We start from the raw sequence: 20,279 nt of genomic DNA, 5'->3' as shown, positions 1-20,279 counted from the left end.
CCGTGTGAAAGGAAGTAAGTAATTTAAAAACAGAGTTACAGGAAAGTTAGTTCAGCCTCCAGAAACTAAATTAACTCAAAACAGAGTATGGAAAGCTACTGGAGCATGCAAGACGGGTAGAATGTGCTCTGGAAGAGAACACCCAAACCAAAAATGCACAAACTCAGGAGATGAGTCTCCTGCAACAATAATTGGCTCAGGGTGCCCAAACTATACAGGCAGCACAAAGAGATAATGAGGCCCTCTGTGAAGAGAATGGTGGGCTCCACAAACAAGTAGACGCTCAGGAGCTGGTCATAGAGGCCAGTAAAACCCTTATAGCTAAACAAAAGGCTCAGATCTTCGCCTATTATCAAGAGATAGGGGCTGAGAAGGAAAAACTAGCAGGGTTGGAGAAAGAGTGTTCTAGACCTAATACCAACTGGAGGGACCCCGAACAGGTAGAGAGGGACTGGGCAACCCCTGATCATAGTATGATGACCTCTGTACTAAGGGAGTCAAACTCATTTAACACCTTGTGCACTGATGACTTCATGGCTACCGGTTCACATGAGCTGCAAACCATGAGGCCATCAGAATTAAATAGGCCAAGCATTATGGAGCTGGCAAGTCAGTGTCCCCCAGAAATTGATAGAAGGGCATCCCTGTACAGGTACAAAAATATAAAGGCTGATGCCTCTGACCAGGAAACCTCCTATGAGGAGAAGGTCAGGGAATCAGATCTGCAGAATCACTACCTCCAAAGGGAACAGTTGGTTCAATTTGCACAGGAACAACAGGTAAAGAGGCCCCAAAAGAGCATCCTGAAGACCACCACCCAAACAGGGTGGAGGGGGGGATCCTACGGCAACCCTGGAAGCAGGGAGGAGTCAGAAGACTACTCTCCTGTGCGCCACAGGGGAGTAGAAACTAGGCCTCACCATTCTGCAAGCCTCTCCCAAGCTCAAACAATCTGAGAGCGCCTAGATGTTCATGAGGGGACTTCAAATAGCAGCACCTCTGAATCTGAGGGCAAATGAACTCGGGTGACAAAGCCAAAGAAGGCAAATAAACTAAAGAGATTTATGGCAAAAGACCCCATTAGGCAGATTAATGCCATTAGGAGTTTCATAACCCCATACCACAAAAATGCAAAATATTCTGTCTGGGAACATTTGGAACTCTATGAGCACATGATGAACACTTTCCACCTTAAAGACAACCAGAACTGCATAGAGTATCTAAGTAGACATTCTCTCCAGAGTACTGGAGGACCAGAACCATTCAAGATGGTCCACCTACAGGGTGGCCATCTTGAAACACTTTTCTGCCCACAGAAACCCCCAAGAGGCTCGCAAAGCGGCCTACTATTTGCAGTGCAGGGAAGATCAGGCCCCACGAGAATTTGTGCAGGAGCTAAAACATGCCTTTGCACAAACCACTAGGAGGGTGCGCATGGATAGCAGGGAGTTTATAACTACCTTCTTTCACGCTCTCCCAAAGTATATCATGACCCAGCTGGTGTGGGATTTCCATGATAAAAGATCTCTGGGCTGGGTAATAGAGCAGGTGATCTGCATTTATGAAGTCCAAAAACCTGCAGAAAACAAAAATCAGACCAAAAACTCCAAACCAGCCAACACCCCTGCTGCTGCTAAGGTGGCGGAGGTGAAGGTTGCCCCCATGTTAGACCTACAGATGGGGGAGCCTAAAATGCACCAATCCCAAACCAGCAAAATCAAAGACCCAGAAGGCCTTCTGGTCAATCACCGACAGGTGGCGGTCAGGGAGGTAATGCCACCAACTCCCCTGATTATATAAGTCCCAGGTACAAAGGCAACCGGCCTATCTTGGGGTATGTATGGACTCCTCCCGCCCAAGGAGGAGGGTCCTGCCAGGTAAGTACTTCCCCAGGAAACTTCCCTCCTAACTTCCCTCAGGAGGGCAATAATCCCCCAATCCAGGGTTAAGTTTCTTTCCACAGTACCCTCAAAACCCCAACCTCCAGGGCAACCCTCCTTTCTTTCCCCGGTTTCAGGAGCCCAGACAACCCAATCCGGGAGAGGGGAGGCCAAGGGGGGAGGGCTACCAAAATCCACCATCCCCAGGGTACTACGGGAGAAGGGATAGTTACCCTTCCCGTGAACAACAGAGGTATGAGCAAAGACCCCCATAACAGCCGGAATGGGTATCCCAACTGGAGCACCAGGTCCAGAACTTTACCCAGGATCTGGGTCACCAGATGAGGGCTCAACAGAACCCTCAGATGAACATGGTGGCTCAGAACCCCACAAACCAAGGGTCTGGCACCCCAGAACAATGACGGGGAGAGAACCCCCGACAATTCACTGGTTCCAGAGGAGGAGGCACTGGGGGACACCCCTGGACACCCAGGAACTGGAACAAAAATCTCGTGCCCCAGAAAATCTGCCACCCAGGGAACAGAGGGTGGGTAGGAGAAATAGAGACCTCAAAAGGCCCATTTTGGGGAGGAAGTTAGTGTCCTCTAGTTTGAAGGGGAAGAATTCTCAGAGGAGTCTGGGAAAAAAATCTTCTCCTTCAAGGACGGGGGAACTCCTCCCAAAGAAAAATGGTTCCCAAGAGATCTAAATGAAGACTGGGTGGATGTGGGGCTGATTCATAATCGCCCATTCTTGAAGCCCAGAATGAGCATTCAGAGAATAAAATCTTAAAAGAGGGATCACAAACCTCACAAACCAATTCTGGTGACTGCCTCCAAGAAGGAGGGGCATCCCAGAATCGGAAAAAAAGGAGCCCAAAACTCCCCAAATAGTAGAATGTAACATTTTGCTTTTAGATTCCCAAACTCCAACACAGAATTATGCCCAAACTACCTCTGTGTCAGAGTCCAGAATAAAGAAAATGACCACCCAGCTTGCTCAAAATGCACATTACCTTTGCCCACTTGAGGAGAAGGAGGGTAGATTGTATGCCCCGGTCCAGTGCAAGGGCAATGTACATTTTCAGAACTGGTGGACACTGGGTCGTAAGCTACTCTTCTGTCAAAAAGGGCCTTTGAGCAGCTAAATTCAGGAAGGGGGAGAGATACCAGATCCCTCTCACCCTTCTTCCTGGACAACTCCAGAACTTTGACGAGAATGAAATTCCTGTTGAGGGGAGAGCAGAGTTGGAAATAAAAATTGGGCAACATAAGGTGAAACACCTTGTCATAGTGGTGACTCCAGAGGGCACACCCTGCCAACTAGGGAATGACATCCAGCGCAGATTGTCCCCCCTGGTGGACTGTGTGAACAAGGTCCTCTGGACTCAGACTAACCGGGCAATTAAAAAGATTGTCAACCATGTTAGTTTAAATTAGTTTAAATTGCACATGCCACATGGTTGAACAAAAATCTGGTCATATTGAGTTTCATCTCCAGAACAATCAAATACCTGACGTGACAGTAATTGCTGTAGGACAACAAACTGGTGATGGGAACTCCTCTCCATTCCTGAAAATCAACCTTCCTTCCAGTTTTAAGTGGCATTCTACACTGGAAGGAAATACTTTAAAATTTAATACTGATTCACAATCTGAAAACCCCAATCCTATAGTCAAAAGTGATGAGAAACCAGCTCAAAGTTTACCTGATATTCAGAAAATTAGAGAACAGTTGTTCATCCCTATTCCCGGAGGATAGCTCAAGTGGCAACATATTAGCCTTGGAAGCAAGACAACACAAATCAACGCAGGTTCAATCCCCGGGTCCACGCCGTAGAAACCTCTGGATATTTAAGAGCATTATAAATATGCAACGAAGACAAAAAACACAATTATGCAACTAAAAAACAAAAAACAATTCCTGTACCTGTGCCACGATGCCCGCGGGCTTTGTGAGCACTTTAAAAATGCAAATAAATAAACAAAATAAATAAATATTCAGTTAAATGAGGGGAAGGTGTCGGTTCTCACCAGAGTGTGCGTGAACAACGGTAAGAGCTTCCTCAGCAAAGCCACGTTCAGACAGCTTCCAAAAGATCCAGCCATTCCCATCATTAATTTGATCGTTAAGTGGGAAATGCCAGGATGGACACGATTATTCCCACTTGAATTAAAAATTAAGAGGACAGAAACTGCAAAATTATGACGCATATGTACACCTCAATGCTCATCTGGAACAGCAGGGGTTGGGGTTAAACCCAAAACCATTAGTCAATACAGAACATAACACCATTCCAATATTGGTGGATACAGCGACCTCAGTAGTATCAATCTGGGCGCAGGCCCCTTTAATGGAATGGCGGTTGATGACCGCCATTTTTCCATGGATCTAGGAAATTAACTGATAGGACCAATCCCCAATGACTGTTTTGACAATGCCAGTGACAATGACTTACAGCCAGACAGGATCTTCACCCAGCAAGGGGGGAATTTCCTGGTGATATCTGGCAGGATGAGGTGATTTTCCAGGTCGACAAGGACTGCCTCTCCTTCCTGAAACCTTCTGTCCAGGTCAGTACTCTAACAAGAGACCTCGTCACCCAGCTGGAGGAGGCCGCTGAGATAGCAAAACCGGAAGCCTTTCCAGGCTTCAGGAAAATAGTTGAAGAGCGGGACATCCTAGCTGATGCCTGTGAGACTCCGGAGCAAAAGCAAAAGTTGAAACAGGTGTTCTTAGATTTTCAGGATCTCTTTGCAGTGGACTCGAACGACTGTGGTTGCACCGAAATCCATACAACAACAATTCCCATGGACACTGGAATGACCCCAGTGTTTTGCAAGCAATATTGCTTGCCTCTTGCATCCATGGAGACTCTGACAGAAATCATCAAAAGTCTTGAGTCCCGTGGGATAATTCGTCCAGTCCACAGCACCTTTAATAATCCGGTGCTGGGGATTTTAAAACCGAACAGCCAGTAGAGACTCTGTGTTGACCTTAGTGAGCTAAATAAATGGGTCCTTGTGTCCCTATGGCCTCTCCCATATATTGACTAAGGACTGGCACAGATCCAGGGGTCAATGGTATACACTGCCATTGACCTGAACAATGGCATACAAGCTGGCCTTTACCTTCGGGGGCTGCAGTACACGTGGACCTGGAATCCTTTTGTATGCATAAACTACGGCAACTAATTCAACATCTTCCTACATAAAACCATGCCCATATTGGGGGGCATGGTCTTATGTAGGAAGATGTTGAAGGGGTAACCTGACCTATGTGGATGATGTCCTGATAAAAAGCTCAACTGGGGAGGAACACATAGCGGAAATCCGTTATGTTCTGACCCAGATGAGGGTTGCCAGAGCTAAACTGTCCTTTCAAAAGGCGCAGTGGTGCAGAACCTGTGTCAACTTCTTGGGACATGAAATAACTCCTGAGGGTCTCTGTCCCCAGGAGAAGAAAGTGGAAGCACTCCTAAATCTAAAAGACCCCACAACTCTGCGGGAGCTAAGAATCCTCCTTGGACTGCCTAATTACAGTAAAAAGTTAATTGAGGGCTACGCAGAGATCACAAGACCCCTGATCCATCTGTTAAAGGGGGGTCAAGTGGGAGTGGGGTCCAGAACAAGCTGAGGCAGTAAAGCAACTCATAAAAAAAGCCTCTCACAAGCGCCTTGTCTAGCTTACCCAGTAAAAAACAAGGAGTTCTTCTTGGAGACAGGGTTCTCGAATGCATGCTTGACAGAAGTATTATATCAAAATCATGACAGGGTCAATAAAGTCATCTCCTATGCAAGCAAGACTTTATCCTCTGTGGAGGAAAAATGTAATGATTGTGAGAAGGTACTGCTGGCAACCTTGTGGGCATTGAAAAATTACCACCCGTTTATCCAGGGGGAACACATCATAGTGGAGACTCCACACCAGCCTCTGCAATATCTCCAAAGTGACAGAATCTGGGTCGGAAATGTGAGTAATTCCAGAATTACTTCCTGGATTCTGTCAATGCGAGGCTTTCCTGTGGAGGTCAGATATGGCCAAAACAAGAAGAGTCCCCTCGCGCAAGGTCTGGCTGACTTGCATGATTGTGCCAGAGATAACTGTCTCGAGGACAAAAGTCTCAAAACCCAGGACAACATGGAGGCGTACTTGAATTCCCCACACAAAGTCTATGAAGAGGACAGGTGCGAGGGAATGCCCACAGTTTATGTGGACGGGTGCTCCTACCATGTTGACAACAACGGGGAAAAGGAACTGGTGGCCAGCGTTGGGAATGCCTGGGTGAATGAAGCCCGCACCCCTCTGCTGGGTACCAAATCAGTCCCCTTAGTAGTCAGGTGTCAGAGTTGATGACAATTCATCAGGCCATCCTCAATGCCATCCAACACCAACTCCACGAACTGGTCATAATCACTGACTTCGTGGAGCACCTGGTTAATTCGAAAACCAGAGGCATGCTATCTGCGAATAACAAACCTCTCAAACTTGGCAAGCTAATCCAAAATATGAATGATCTGGTCACCTCTAGTGGAATGACCATCTATTGGAAGAAGATCAAGGGTCATTCCAGAATAGAGGGGCCAGACAAAACTGGAAATGACCGAGCTGATCAGTGTGCCAAAACCGGAGCCATCCAGGGGCATCTCCTTGAGATTGAGTCCCTGTTAGGGGAAATCCAGGTCACTGCTATCACTAGGCCCCAGACAAATGCTCACAATGTGCCCAGTGGAGTAAGGAGACCCCAGATGCTGATTTAATCATGGCACAAAAACGGGATCTGATTATTGGAAAATGTTATCAACACATTGAGGACCCTGAGAACTTTCCCCTAATGGGTGCCGTTTACATAGGGGAAGAGGACCTCACAGTGTTGATGAAGTGTCCCGAAATGTTCTGAATCCAAGACGGTTTGTTGGTAAGGAGATCTATCTTTGGCTGTGACCAGTGGGTGGTCCCTACCTCATTCCAAACCCTGATGCTAAGTCATGCCCATGACGCAGCCACAGCCTGTCATCGGGGGTTTCACACTACTTTAGAAATCTTACGAGAGGTTGCATACTGGCCACACATGGGGCAGGGCCTCGACCAATACTTGAAGGGGTGTCTTGTGTGTGCACAATTTCAGCCAACTTCACTCACACACCGAGCTCCCCTCCAGAAGAGGGGGATGACACTGCCTTGGTCCGATTTACAAGTAGATTTCATCGGGCCTGTGATTCGCTCCTCTAGGGGAACAAGTACATGTTAACCGTGACATGCTTGTTTACCAAATGGGTGGAATGTCTCCCGGCCCCAAATTGGAAGGCAGAAACAGCAGCTGCCCTGATGATGAACCACATCTTTTTGCATTTTGGCCTACCCCAAAGGATTGAATCAGACCGAGGTAGTCACTTCACCAGCGAAGTGATGACAAAGATGCGGGAAATACTTGGGGTAAAAAGGAAACTTCACATTGCATACCACTGTCCTCTATCGGGGGAGTTAAGAGGTACAATAAAACCATTGTGAGCATTTTAAAAAGTTTGTGGCAGATTCTGGGCCAAGTTGAGACATTCAATTACCCCTTGTCCTGATGGCCATCAGATCTACACAATCTTCTGTGACCAAGATGTCTCAATTTCAGCTGATGACTGTACAAAGGATGGTGCTACCTCAGCATCTGCTCTATAGAACACAAGAGCAGACACTGATAAACGCCTCCACCACCCATGACTATGTTGAGAATCTAAGAAAACACCTTCAACATGCTTTTGCATATGCTCAGCGGAATCTGGCAAAATCTGCAGAGGGTATGAAGACTTAATATATAATTTAAAAACAACCAAAAAGGAATACCAAGTAGGAGACAGGGTCTACTTGTACAATTTCCAAAGGAACCAGACCAAAGAGCGTAAATGTTTACCAAGCTCGCGGGGTCCTTTTGAAATTGTAGATAAAATTTCACTTGTCGCCTACATAATCCCCATCCCCAAAGGCGAATGACAGAAGAGAAATGGGTCAATATTAATCAGCTAAAGAGTTGTCACCCTAGGCACACTTTTCAGCAAATTGAGGAGCGCAGAGAAAACCAAATAGGGGAGACATCTGGAGAATGAGAACCAGACAAAGAAGAGCCAGAAGGGGTCATATAGGTTTAGAGGTATAATTATTTAACAGGGAGTATTGTTCATCATTTGTCTTTATTGTATAAAATACTGTCATTATAGAATGCATGTGTGTCCCACTGCTGTCCACCTTCTTGGAGGGCAGTTAGTGGGAAAATGTAGTAACCGGTTTGTGTTCATTTCTTAGACTCGTACTGGTTCCACCCATTCATCAACAAGGAGTACCTCCCCAGGGACCGGGAAAGGAAAGAACAAAGGAAATGCAAGGGTGTCGCTCCACACCATAAAGAAAGACCTAAGGGGAAGCTGCGGGTGTCGCTCTGCACTACAACGTGAGACAACAGGAGCATTGTGGAAGAACCGCTCCCTGATGATGGAAGTACTCCACCTGTGAACCTCGTTTTGCCCCATTGATGAATCCCACTTTCCCCTACTCTCCCTCGACAAGGAATCTCAGAAGAGTCGGGGGTGGCTTTGTGGGATATATTTAACCACTCAGCAGTACTTCCCCACATCACCAAGCTGCACTTCAGCAGAACCAGCAAAATGGCTATGCTGGCTCCTGTGAGCACCGTCGCGTCAGACCAAAACTGCGCTTTGCAATGACAAAAAGATGGCTGCACCACCTTACCAAGCACATATTAGGCAGGGTGGGACAAGGGGGCACACTGAAAGAGCCTGCCAGTGTATTGCTTATATGTACAAAATAAGAGCTGCAAAGCCCAAAGTTCCCATTTGAAAAAGGGAATATTTCACATTGAAAAGGAGGCTGCTCTGCCGTTATTTTCATCTGTGTTTCATCAAACCTCTTTTATCAAAAAGACCCTGTCATGCCCAGCCATATTCACATTGTGCTCCTTCAGGAAAGAGCATTATTCCTGAATGACACGCTCTGTGCCAGCCAAATCTGAGAAAATCAACAAAAGCTTTACTCAGCTGCATGGAAAAATGCTGATACATTTGCTACAAAATGGCAAAAATCACTGCTTGAAAATACATTTTAGCTTGGTATGAACATGTCAGTTTCATGGAGACCTTTGCCTTGTACAGACTGCTGCCTACAGGAAACTAACTATGGCTGCAAAACAATATTGGGAAGTCAGATGGAAAAACCGAATTTGACAGCAAAATGCTAACAGCTTGCACCACATATGTCAAAACAGGCTTTTACAAACCAAAGAAGGAAAGGCCTGTTTTAAAAGGACTATATTGAACAAAAACATATCCTTTCTTAGCAGTGTCAAAGGGGATTGTGCTGTGAAATACAGGTATGAGATGGTTTTATTTGGCAGGTTTGTGCTAATTCAGAGCAAAAATAAATAAAATAAATTAAACTGCATTGGCAACCTGGGAGAAACCAGCCCAAGACAGGTTTCTGCTTGGGGGGATGCTAGCAACAGAAGGCCATTCACAGTAGATCCTAACACACAAGTGATAAGTGCTACCTTTACAGACTTTGGTCGGTGCTCCAGTCTCTTACAACGGAACTTCTGGGACACCAACCTGGGAAGCCATAAACCTTCAATCAAACTGGAAAACCACCCTCCACAATGGGCTGAACTGACAGTTGGGGGTTATCTATATAAACTTGTAAGACTTTTATCTTTGCAACAGGACTTCACAAAAATGTGAAAAGTCAACAGTTTAAATGTGATTTTATGGCCTTTAATTTAAGACGTCATAGACTTCACTGCCACATGGGGAATAGAAATGGCAGGGAATTGGGTATTTCACGGAAAGTGTACAGGATGCCACTATCAAATTTAACACTGATATACCTAATAATAATCTATACACATGTGTAAAGTTTACCATTTTAAGAAATGTAATTCTCACTGAAAAGCGCGAAAAACTGGTAGTATGGCAAAACAAGATCCCACAACCGGGAGGATTGGACTGCTATGCTCTACATATAATATGTAATCTGCCCATGTGATTTGTTAAAATGCCACAAATGTATAATGTGTAAATTAGGTTATGACTGATTTTTGGCAAAAGGAACTGTGGGATGGCTTTTTACCTCATAAAATGTAACCCTCATAAACTGGTACTTCTCCTCGAGGAGGCAACTAACATTGATTGTTCTATCCACTTCTTGGAGGTAGGCCTAGCTAAGCCTGCCCTGCCATGTACTTCCATGATGTCACCATGCCCTATAAATAAGAGTGGTTGACAGAGCTCCACACAGACTCTCTCCTGAATTTCCTGCGCCAGCGTTTCTGATCTCCCACATTCATCCTGCCAGACTCCAGATTCCACTACAAGGCCAAAGCAAAGCTGGCCAGATTTCACTGCTGGGCCAAAGCATAGCTGACTGTACTTCAGCAAAGGCCTAATTTAAGAAAATCCCACTAAAATCCCATTAAAAAGGGTAAGGCTGTGGTACCTTAGCATCCTGAGACCAGACCGGCTTGTCCACTACCTGGGCCATCAAGTGACCTGAATTGCACAGCTGCACTTGCCCTCCGGTGACCAGACCTTTGCCCAGCTGTCTTTTGCCAGGACAGTCCGCTACCTGGTGACTCGAGCGGTGCAGTGACCAGAAACCCGTTGACTGTTCCAAAATTCCCAAACCCAAGCGTGGACTGTGAGAATCCCATAACAAATAGTCTACCCCATCTTGACCCTTTGTCTTTGTTTCACTCTCTAAGCAGCCCTATCCATATCCTGATAACTTGTACAATTGTCAGAATTCTCTGTGCCTCTTGCCCTTGATCTCCAAGTGTTAGCACCACTTTTCTCTTCATTCTGTCCCGTTTATTCTCAAATTCGTTTGTGTCATTTTAACAGGAATTGAGAAAATTTCAACTTTCCAGCGTGTCACTCAGCTGCAGCATCGTTCTAATTTTCCTCTTTTCTTTTTTAATTGTATGCTTCTTGTTGATCCTTTTGCCTTATGATTGCTATGGTTTATGCAATACTGTTTTTGTGAGAAGTCATAGTTGTCTCAAAGATTTAACCGTACATTCATTATTTATTTGTCAATTTCCGAGTGTCATTTCATGCTATTACAAAGGGTTTGTCCTTCTTATTTTGTGAGGGAAGGTCGGATTTTGATTCTGTTCACTGCCTCCTATCCCTGACTACCTCTTGCTTCTTTATATTCACTAAGAATTTGGTTATTTGTGGATTGAGGGAACAATGCAGGGCAAACCCTAATTTGGTGCTATCTATCAGAATTCAAAAAGTGCTCCCATTAAATTGTGCTTTGGATATGTTCTACTAGAAGGTTAACCAAGGGCATTGCTTCCATTTCCATTGTAATTATCACCCCAATAATGATTGCTGCCCAATATTAAAATGTGTGTGATTTTTGCGAATTCTAAGAATAAATATTGTATTTCACCAACCGACCTGGTTTATGGTCCATTGTGACCCGGGATATTTGTAAAAGGGGGTTTGAGACAGGTCGGGTATCAGCTCAATTTCAATTCATTGAAGATAAAGAAAAAGCATTCCTATTGAGCACCATACCCCAGGCCAAAGCCAAGTGTCCTGGTCCAGTGTGTGATGCCGATTGGAATCCTTAACAGGCCTCCAAAAGAACCTCTGAGCTGGTGTGGGGTGTGAAGGTTGGGCATGTGCCCTATTTAAGTGTAATGCACCTCACTCGTCTGCTGGCACTGGCCATTCCAACAGGAGGGTGGTGTGCATGCAATCAGGACACAGCGTGGCTGTCAAACTAGAATGTGCTGGACCATGTAAGTGTCATGGTCTCTGCTTCCAAAAGGTCAGGGTTTTCCTAACTCCCTTGGAAGCAGATCCATAACCCAGGTTCCGAGTGCCAACCAGTCCCAATTGGGACCTTTTGGACCCAGTCCTGGTGCCAGTGGCACCAGGCTCATAAATATGCCCCGTCCCAGCGCTGGAAGCGCCGGGCTCATAATGCTTGGGTGGACTTACCTGCAGCAGACCATGCTGCTTACTTGCCTGCCAGTTGAGCCTCTGATCGTCTTCTGTTTGGAACTACTTTTCCTGTTGGGTGGGGCAGGAGCCACTCCCTAGATTCAGAACACTGGAACTCTTCTGGAAAGCAGGAACTCTTTTCTTACCTAGGCGTGGCTGTGGAAGGAGACACCTAAGCTCTACAGGAGGCTATTTAAACCACACCCGATGGATGAATCTTGCTTTGCGTTATTCTGCATCCTCTGCAGCAGAACGCTCATCGTGTCTTCTGCATCTGATCCTGGGCCTAAGGAAAAAGGCTCACCATCCTGAATCCAGTCTTCAGCAACACCTATAAAGACAAGAAAGAACAGGTTAGCATTATGGTCTTCAGTGACAGCTCTTAACTTACCTGGTCCATTGGCTGTCACCAATGCCTCGCGCTGCATTCCGGCATCTGAAAGACAAAGGCTTACCTACTCTTCGTGCGCTCCGGAGGTCTTCACACTGCATTCCGGCATCTGAAAGACAAAAGCTTACCAACTCTTCGCACGCTCCGGAGGCCTTCGGCGCTGCATCCCGCATCTGAAAGACAAAACAAGGTGCGTTTAAAGACATTGGGGAACTTTAATACTCACGTGCCATTACTCCTTTCCACATCTAACCCAGTGGGTATTCCGGCACCCTGCAGCCGCTCCGAACTTGTACCTGCAAAATAAAAAGACAGTTAGAGCGCATCGTGAAGCAGGCAACAAGCGCTTACTTACGTGCTTCCAGGCGCTTCTATTCATCACACGGGCTCCATCTTCAACTCACTTCAGCCCGTCATCCGCCATCGCCGGAACCCTGCAAAACAAGAGACATCATTACTAAAGACTTTAAAGACATTAGAATTACTCGAAACTTACCGTTCGTGCAGTAAACGACGGACAGCAGTCCTCTGAAGTCAAGAGGCCTGCTCCCCTTATCCAGTGAAGAAACTGGTTACAGCACCCTGCCCCAAGGCAGATGGAGAGCACAGCGTTCACTTACCTAAGGTGAGAGCGTTAACCTTTGGGGTTCTACAGGAGAAGAGAAAGGGAAGAAGAGAGAGACATTCAATAACCCAGTTCCTTAATCCCATATTTTCTATCTGCAGACATCTTACCCTTCGAGTCAGACATACAGTGCACAGAGGTCCAGCCCAAAGAGCCAGCCGTGTGTTACACATCACCTTTGAAGATACGGTATACGCCCAGTCAAGACCGGCGCCTCTACGGGAATCAGGTGAGCGTTACAGAACGCAAAGCCTACCACAAAACTCCCGTCCAGGCGCTATGGAAACCTCGGATACCGACCAGCTAGCCCAGTTACTTGGGGAACTAAGGGCAGAAGTGCATGCAGCCCGTCAGGAAACGAACGCTCTAAGAAGGGAACTGATTATTTCCAAGGAGCGAACAGATGATCTCGCTAGACAATTGCTACAGTCACAAGCCGGACAGACTCCGTTACCCGCATCTGGGGGAAATCTTCCTTCTACATCCTCTATGAATCCAGTGCAGATCAACCTACCTGGGAATGTACCTCTGGCTCAGCCCGAACGATTTTCTGGTGACCCAAAGAGGTTTGCAGTATTTATCAATCAGTGCCGGTTGCATTTCTTATGCCGGCCAGCAGCCTTTCCAACTGATCAAGCTAAAGTAGCTTTCGTGCTTTCGTACCTTAGTGGCAATGCGGCAGACTGGTCGATCCCTCTAGTAAATCAAGATGATCCGGTCCTACATGATTTTCAAGCTTTTCAGCTCAGTATGGAAAAACTGTTCGCAAGACATTCACAGGGGCAGGCCTTGGACAATGAGCTTCTTTCGTTGCGACAAGGTAATCAAGACCTTTTGGCTTATATTGCGTCTTTCAACAGACTGATAGTGGAAACTCAATGGCCTGAGGACAAAAGGATTACGCTGTTTTATAGAGGTCTACGTGGAGAGCTCAAAGATGTTTTAGCCCAAGTAGTGAATCCCCCACAAGATTGTTCGGACTATATAGACTTAGTCGTTCAAATAGATCACAGACTGCAGAACAGGAAGGCCGATCGTTCCAAGTTTGATGCTCGAGTATTTTCCAAACCGCCAACTCCTTCCAAAGGAGTAGACTCCGGGGAACCCATGCAAATAGGGGGTCTGAAAGGTCCTCTAACACAAAAGGAGCGGGAAAGGAGAAAACAGTTGCAATTATGCCTCTATTGCGGAAACTCAGGGCACTTTCTTCGAGACTGTCCGGTGAAACCTTCCAAGAAGGCAGTAGGAGCTGCAGTTACCAAAGTTACAAACTCTGAGCAGGGAAACGACCTCGCCCGACAAGAATAGAGGTCCTCTTGCCGATTGTGAAAACCAGTTCCGTGACCTCGCATTTCGTGATACCTATGGTCCTCATTAGCCCTGATAATCCGGATCGATTACATGCAATTGAAGCTTACGTCGACAGCAGTGCCATCGGCAATTATGTGGATCATGAAATGGTTTTGAGGATGAATCTAACTCTTTGTCCCAAGGCTGTAAAGGACGTCATTACTACGGTGGATGGTACGGAGATAGCCTCCGGGCCAGTAACGCATACCACTCAAGAGGTGACGCTAGTAAGTCAAGATGGACACCATGAGAAGATCGTGTTCGATGTGATCAAGGCCCCTCAGTTTCAGATTATTCTAGGAATACCTTGGTTAGAGAAACACAATCCTCTGATCGATTGGCGAGCAAGAACGGTCCAGTTTCCAGAATGTGTCTCTACTTGTCACCCTCCACCTGGTGTTGCACTGGCGGCAATTTCTTCAGAGACTCCCCAGTTACCTCCCGAATACCTAGAATACCAAGATGTTTTCCGGAAGGATCAGGCTAACTCTCTACCTCCTCATAGGTCTTATGACTGCCAGATAGACCTGATACCTGGATCTACTCCTCCTTGTAGTAGAATTTATGCCCTCACCGAGCCTGAGAACCTTCACCTTCGACAATACCTGGATCAATACCTGGCAAATGGGTTTATTCGTCCTTCCAAGTCCCCTGCTTCTTCAGCTTTGTTCTTCGTTCCAAAAAAGGAAGGAGACCTTAGAACTTGTATAGATTATCGCTCCCTGAACCAGATCACCGTTAAGAATAGATATCCGTTACCTTTGATCCCTGAACTCCTGGACCAAGTCAGAAAAGCATGCATATATACAAAGCGGGATCTTAGAGGAGCTTACCACTTGTACGAGTAAAAGAGGGCGATGAATGGAAGACGGCCTTCCGCACCAAGTATGGGCTATTTGAATATCAGGTCATGCCCTTCGGACTTTGCAATGCCCCGGCCGCCTTTCAATATTTTATGAACAATGTCCTCAGAGAGCTCATAGATGTGTGTGTTGTTGTTTACATTGACGACATCCTCGTTTATTCTTCATCGGAATCTGAACATCGGAAACACGTGAAAATGGTCCTCGAAAGATTGCGTCAACACAAACTTTTCGCTAAGTTGGAAAAATGTGTTTTCAACATGACTGAAGTTGAATTCTTGGGATTCATATTATCACCTGGCGGAGTGCGTATGGATTCAAAGAAGGTCGATGCAGTTCTCAAATGGCCATCACCATCCTCCGTAAAAGGTGTGCAAAGCATGTTAGGCTTCGCTAACTTTTACCGCAGGTTTATCCCCGAATTCTCTCGAATAGTCCAGCCCATCACTGCCTTGTTAAAGAAAAACAAACGTTTTGAATGGTCTACCGAGGCGGAACAAGCTTTCCAGGATTTGAAGACTAAATTTATCTCTGCACCAATCTTAAAACACCCTCGCCCCGAACTCCCCTACATCGTGGAAACTGATGCTTCAAGCCTTGCCATGGGGGCAGTTCTATCACAAAAGGACCCGGTAACCAATCAGTTGCATCCCGTGGCATTTTGGTCCCGCAAATTCTCGCCTCCTGAAATCAATTACACGATTACTGACAAGGAACTTCTGGCTATCAAGTCTGCCTTTAAGGCTTGGCGGCATTATCTGCTGGGGGCCCGACACACCGTTACTGTGATTACGGATCACCGAAACCTGCAATATTTGAAAACCGCAAAAGCCCAATCCTCTAGACAACTCCGTTGGGCATTATTCTTTGCCGAGTTTGACTTCATAATTACCTATCGACCTGGTACAAAGAACGGTAAAGCTGATGCCCTTTCTCGGATGGGAGTGGAAGAACACTTGATCAACCCTAAACCTGTACCAATCATTCCCGAACAAATAATTCTGGGTGTAATCGCCACAGAATCCATAGAGGAAGTTAAGGATAAAGCCAGGCAACTTGTAACTCCAGCAGACATACAGAATTGACATCTGCAGGGAAAGGACTTTGCAGTAAAGGACAACTTATTGTATTTCCAAGAACGATTATACCTACCCAGCACAGATTTACAGAAAAAAGTAATCTCTTGTTATCACGATTCTTTAATGGAAGGACATCCCGGTATGGCCAAGACCTCAGAAAAAATCAAGCGCTACTTCTGGTGGCCGTCATGGAAAAAAGATATCAGAGACTTTATAATGTCCTGTGGAGTATGCGCCCAAAACAAGAGTCAAAAGGAAAGACCAGCAGGCCTCTTACGCCCTATTGACATCCCACCTCGCCCTTGGCATACGCTTTCTATGGACTTCATCACCGATCTACCTCCATGCTCCGGATACAATACGATTCTAGTAATCGTGGACTTATTCTCCAAGATGGCGCATTTCAGTCCGCTCAAAGGCTTGCCAACAGCAGCAACTCTGGCCCGAGAATTTCTCGAAAACATCGTCCGACTGCACGGTTTTCCTTCGGTTCTAATTTCGGATCGAGGTAGTCAATTTATTTCTCATTTTTGGCGAAGTTGCTGTCGGTCGGCTCAAATTGATGTGAGACTATCGACCAGTCACCACCCTCAGACCGACGGACAAACCGAGAGGACCAATCAAACTCTGGAACAGTATTTACGCTGCATGCTGCAACAAACTGAAAAAACTTGGAAAGACATCCTTTGGATAGCCGAATATGCCTACAATAACTCTGTCCATTCGGGAACTGGGAAAACCCCGTTTTTTCTTTTGTACGGCAGTCACCCTCGAACCTCGGAGTTGGATCCCCTCCAAGATCTTGAAACACCAGCAGTAGACTACCTGCATTCTACAATCACCCAAGCCTTTAAGGAAGCTGTTTCTCACCTTCAAAGGGCTAAAGAACAATACAAGAAAGGAGCAGATCAACATCGGAAGGAAGCCCCTCAATATCAAGTAGGGGATCAAGTCTGGTTATCCACCAAATATCTACCTCTAAAAGGGCCAGGCACATTCAACCCAAGATACCTTGGTCCCTATTCCATCACTACTATAGTAAACCCAGTAGCGGTCAAGTTGGACTTGCCCCCGCACATGAAGATACATCCGGTCTTCCACGTCTCTCTATTAAAACCCGTGCAACCTCAAACCCGACTAACTAAATCTCCAAAACCTATCCTAGTTGATGGAGAACTCGAGTTTGAAGTCAAAAGCATTCTGGACTCCAAGATCTCCAAATCTAAACTATTTTACCTAATTGACTGGAAAGGCTACGCCCCCCAAGAGAGATCCTGGGAACCTGCTGAATATGTCCACGCTCCTCGCCTAATCAAAAGATTTCACGGAACATTTCCTGACAAGCCAAAACCCCCGGAGAAGCCCGGTTTGGGAGGGGCCTTGAGGGGGGTACTGTCATGATCTCTGCTTCCAAAAGGTCAGGGTTTTCCCAACTCCCTTGGAAGCAGATCCATAACCCAGGTTCCGAGTGCCAACCAGTCCCAATTGGGACCTTTTGGACCCAGTCCTGGCGCCAGTGGCACCAGGCTCATAAATATGCCCAGTCCCAGCGCTGGAAGCGCCGGGATCATAATGCTTGGGTGGACTTACCTGCAGCAGACCATGCTGCTTACTTGCCTGCCAGTTGAGCCTCTGATCCTCTTCTGTTTGGAACTACTTTTCCTGTTGGGTGGGGCAGGAGCCACTCCCTAGATTCAGAACACTGGAACTCTTCTGGAAAGCAGGAACTCTTTTCTTACCTAGGCGTGGCTGTGGAAGGAGACACCTAAGCACTACAGGAGGCTATTTAAACCACACCCGATGGATGAATCTTGCTTTGCGTTATTCTGCATCCTCTGCAGCAGAACGCTCATCGTGTCTTCTGCATCTGATCCTGGGCCTAAGGAAAAAGGCTTACCATCCTAAATCCAGTCTTCAGCAACACCTATAAAGACAAGAAAGAACAGGTTAGCATTACGGTCTTCAGTGACAGCTCTTCACTTACCTGGTCCATCGGCTGTCACCAACGCCTCGCGCTGCATTCCGGCATCTGAAAGACAAAGGCTTACCTACTCTTCGTGCGCTCCGGAGGTCTTCACACTGCATTCCGGCATCTGAAAGACAAAAGCTTACCAACTCTTCGCACGCTCCGGAGGCCTTCGGCGCTGCATCCCGCATCTGAAAGACAAAACAAGGTGCGTTTAAAGACATTGGGGAACTTTAATACTCACGTGCCATTACTCCTTTCCACATCTAACCCAGTGGGTATTCCGGCACCCTGCAGCCGCTCCGAACTTGTACCTGCAAAATAAAAAGACAGTTAGAGCGCATCGTGAAGCAGGCAACAAGTGCTTACTTACGTGCTTCCAGGCGCTTCTATTCATCACACGGGCTCCATCTTCAACTCACTTCAGCCCGTCATCCGCCATCGCCGGAACCCTGCAAAACAAGAGACATCATTACTAAAGACTTTAAAGACATTAGAATTACTCGAAACGTACCGTTCGTGCAGTAAACGACGGACAGCAGTCCTCTGAAGTCAAGAGGCCTGCTCCCCTTATCCAGTGAAGAAACTGGTTACAGCACCCTGCCCCGAGGCAGATGGAGAGCACAGCGTTCACTTACCTAAGGTGAGAGCGTTAACCTTTGGGGTTCTACAGGAGAAGAGAAAGGGAAGAAGAGAGAGACATTCAATAACCCAGTTCCTTAATCCCATATTTTCTATCTGCAGACATCTTACCCTTCGAGTCAGACATACAGTGCACAGAGGTCCAGCCCAAAGAGCCAGCCGTGTGTTACACATCACCTTTGAAGATACGGTATACGCCCAGTCAAGACCGGCGCCTCTACGGGAATCAGGTGAGCGTTACAGTAAGGCAGCCACACACCGGTATGGCAGCTCAGCCGTATGGAATTGAGCACTCCCTGCACCTGCATGGGAGCAGTGAGTCAATCACCAAACCAAACTGAGCACCACTGCTGACTCCACAGCAGCATCCCATGGGGCCATGGCAGGGCCCTGGATGATGCAACAAAATACGTTCCCCCAAGGTGTGTGGTGCACGGGGAAGGGATGGGGGTGCATGATAACATATAATTGCCCCATGCACTGTAAATCTATGGCTGGGGCTGGATGCCAGCACAGGTCCATAAGAGTACTCCAGAAAATGCATGTCCGTACACAGCTACTTGCAGGCATGGTTGACCCTGTCTGCTGCACCTTTATGGACAGGCTGCTTGGCAGCACAAGGGCCAAAGGGCACCTGGTCATGGGTCAGACACACTCTGCTATGAACAGACCCACCCTGCTGTGGTCATATGCAATGGCCCATGTACATCCATACCCTTCTGGCCACATGGGTGAGGTGTCCCTCAGATAAATATCATGTGTGACTTGCAAGCCAATGCACGGGAATGCACAATGTCTGACAGCATGAGATGTGTCCCCCTAAAGGCTCTTAGCCGGCTCAGGATGAGGCAGAAGAAAATTAGGGGGAAGCCAAGACAGCATGCAACATGGCCAGTTAGCCCAGTCATCAGAGGGAGACATGGACAACCCCTCCTATGGGTCACCATGTGTCAGCCCAATCTCTCCCCAGCCTACACCTGACCAGACCATCATTCAGAGACTGGACGCTATGGAAAGGCACCAGGTTCAAACGAAGGCAATCGCGAAAACACACTCCCTGCATCCCCATTCCATCTCGGACTGCATCCAGTATGCCACACAATGGATTCTGTGGTGCATGGAGCGCGACCAGGCACAGGCAGCTGCTACAACTGCTGCACTGTCTATGAACAACGCATAAGGGAACTAACGAAAGGCATCTCTGACTTTGCCGAGGCCATGCAACAAATCATGGAACTAACTGTACAACATATCCGGGGGCCTGGGTGAGTTCCATCGTTTGGCAACAACAATGGAGAGTTCCTTGCTGAGCACCGCCAGGCACCGTTCAGAGTGCATTCTGGGTCCTAAGTCGCTGGGGGAAGCCTTAAAAGTGAAGATGCCATGCAAGTGACTCTGTTCAAGTAGTTAGGCACTATGGGTGTTGGGGTGGGGTTGAGGGGGATAGTATGTTGGGATGGTGTTGAGGGG

Source organism: Ambystoma mexicanum, chromosome 12 (genome assembly GCF_040938575.1).
Source record: "Ambystoma mexicanum isolate Mex_15411 chromosome 12, UKY_AmexF1_1, whole genome shotgun sequence".
NCBI lineage: Eukaryota > Metazoa > Chordata > Amphibia > Caudata > Ambystomatidae > Ambystoma > Ambystoma mexicanum.
Note: the sequence above shows the minus strand (reverse complement) of the source record.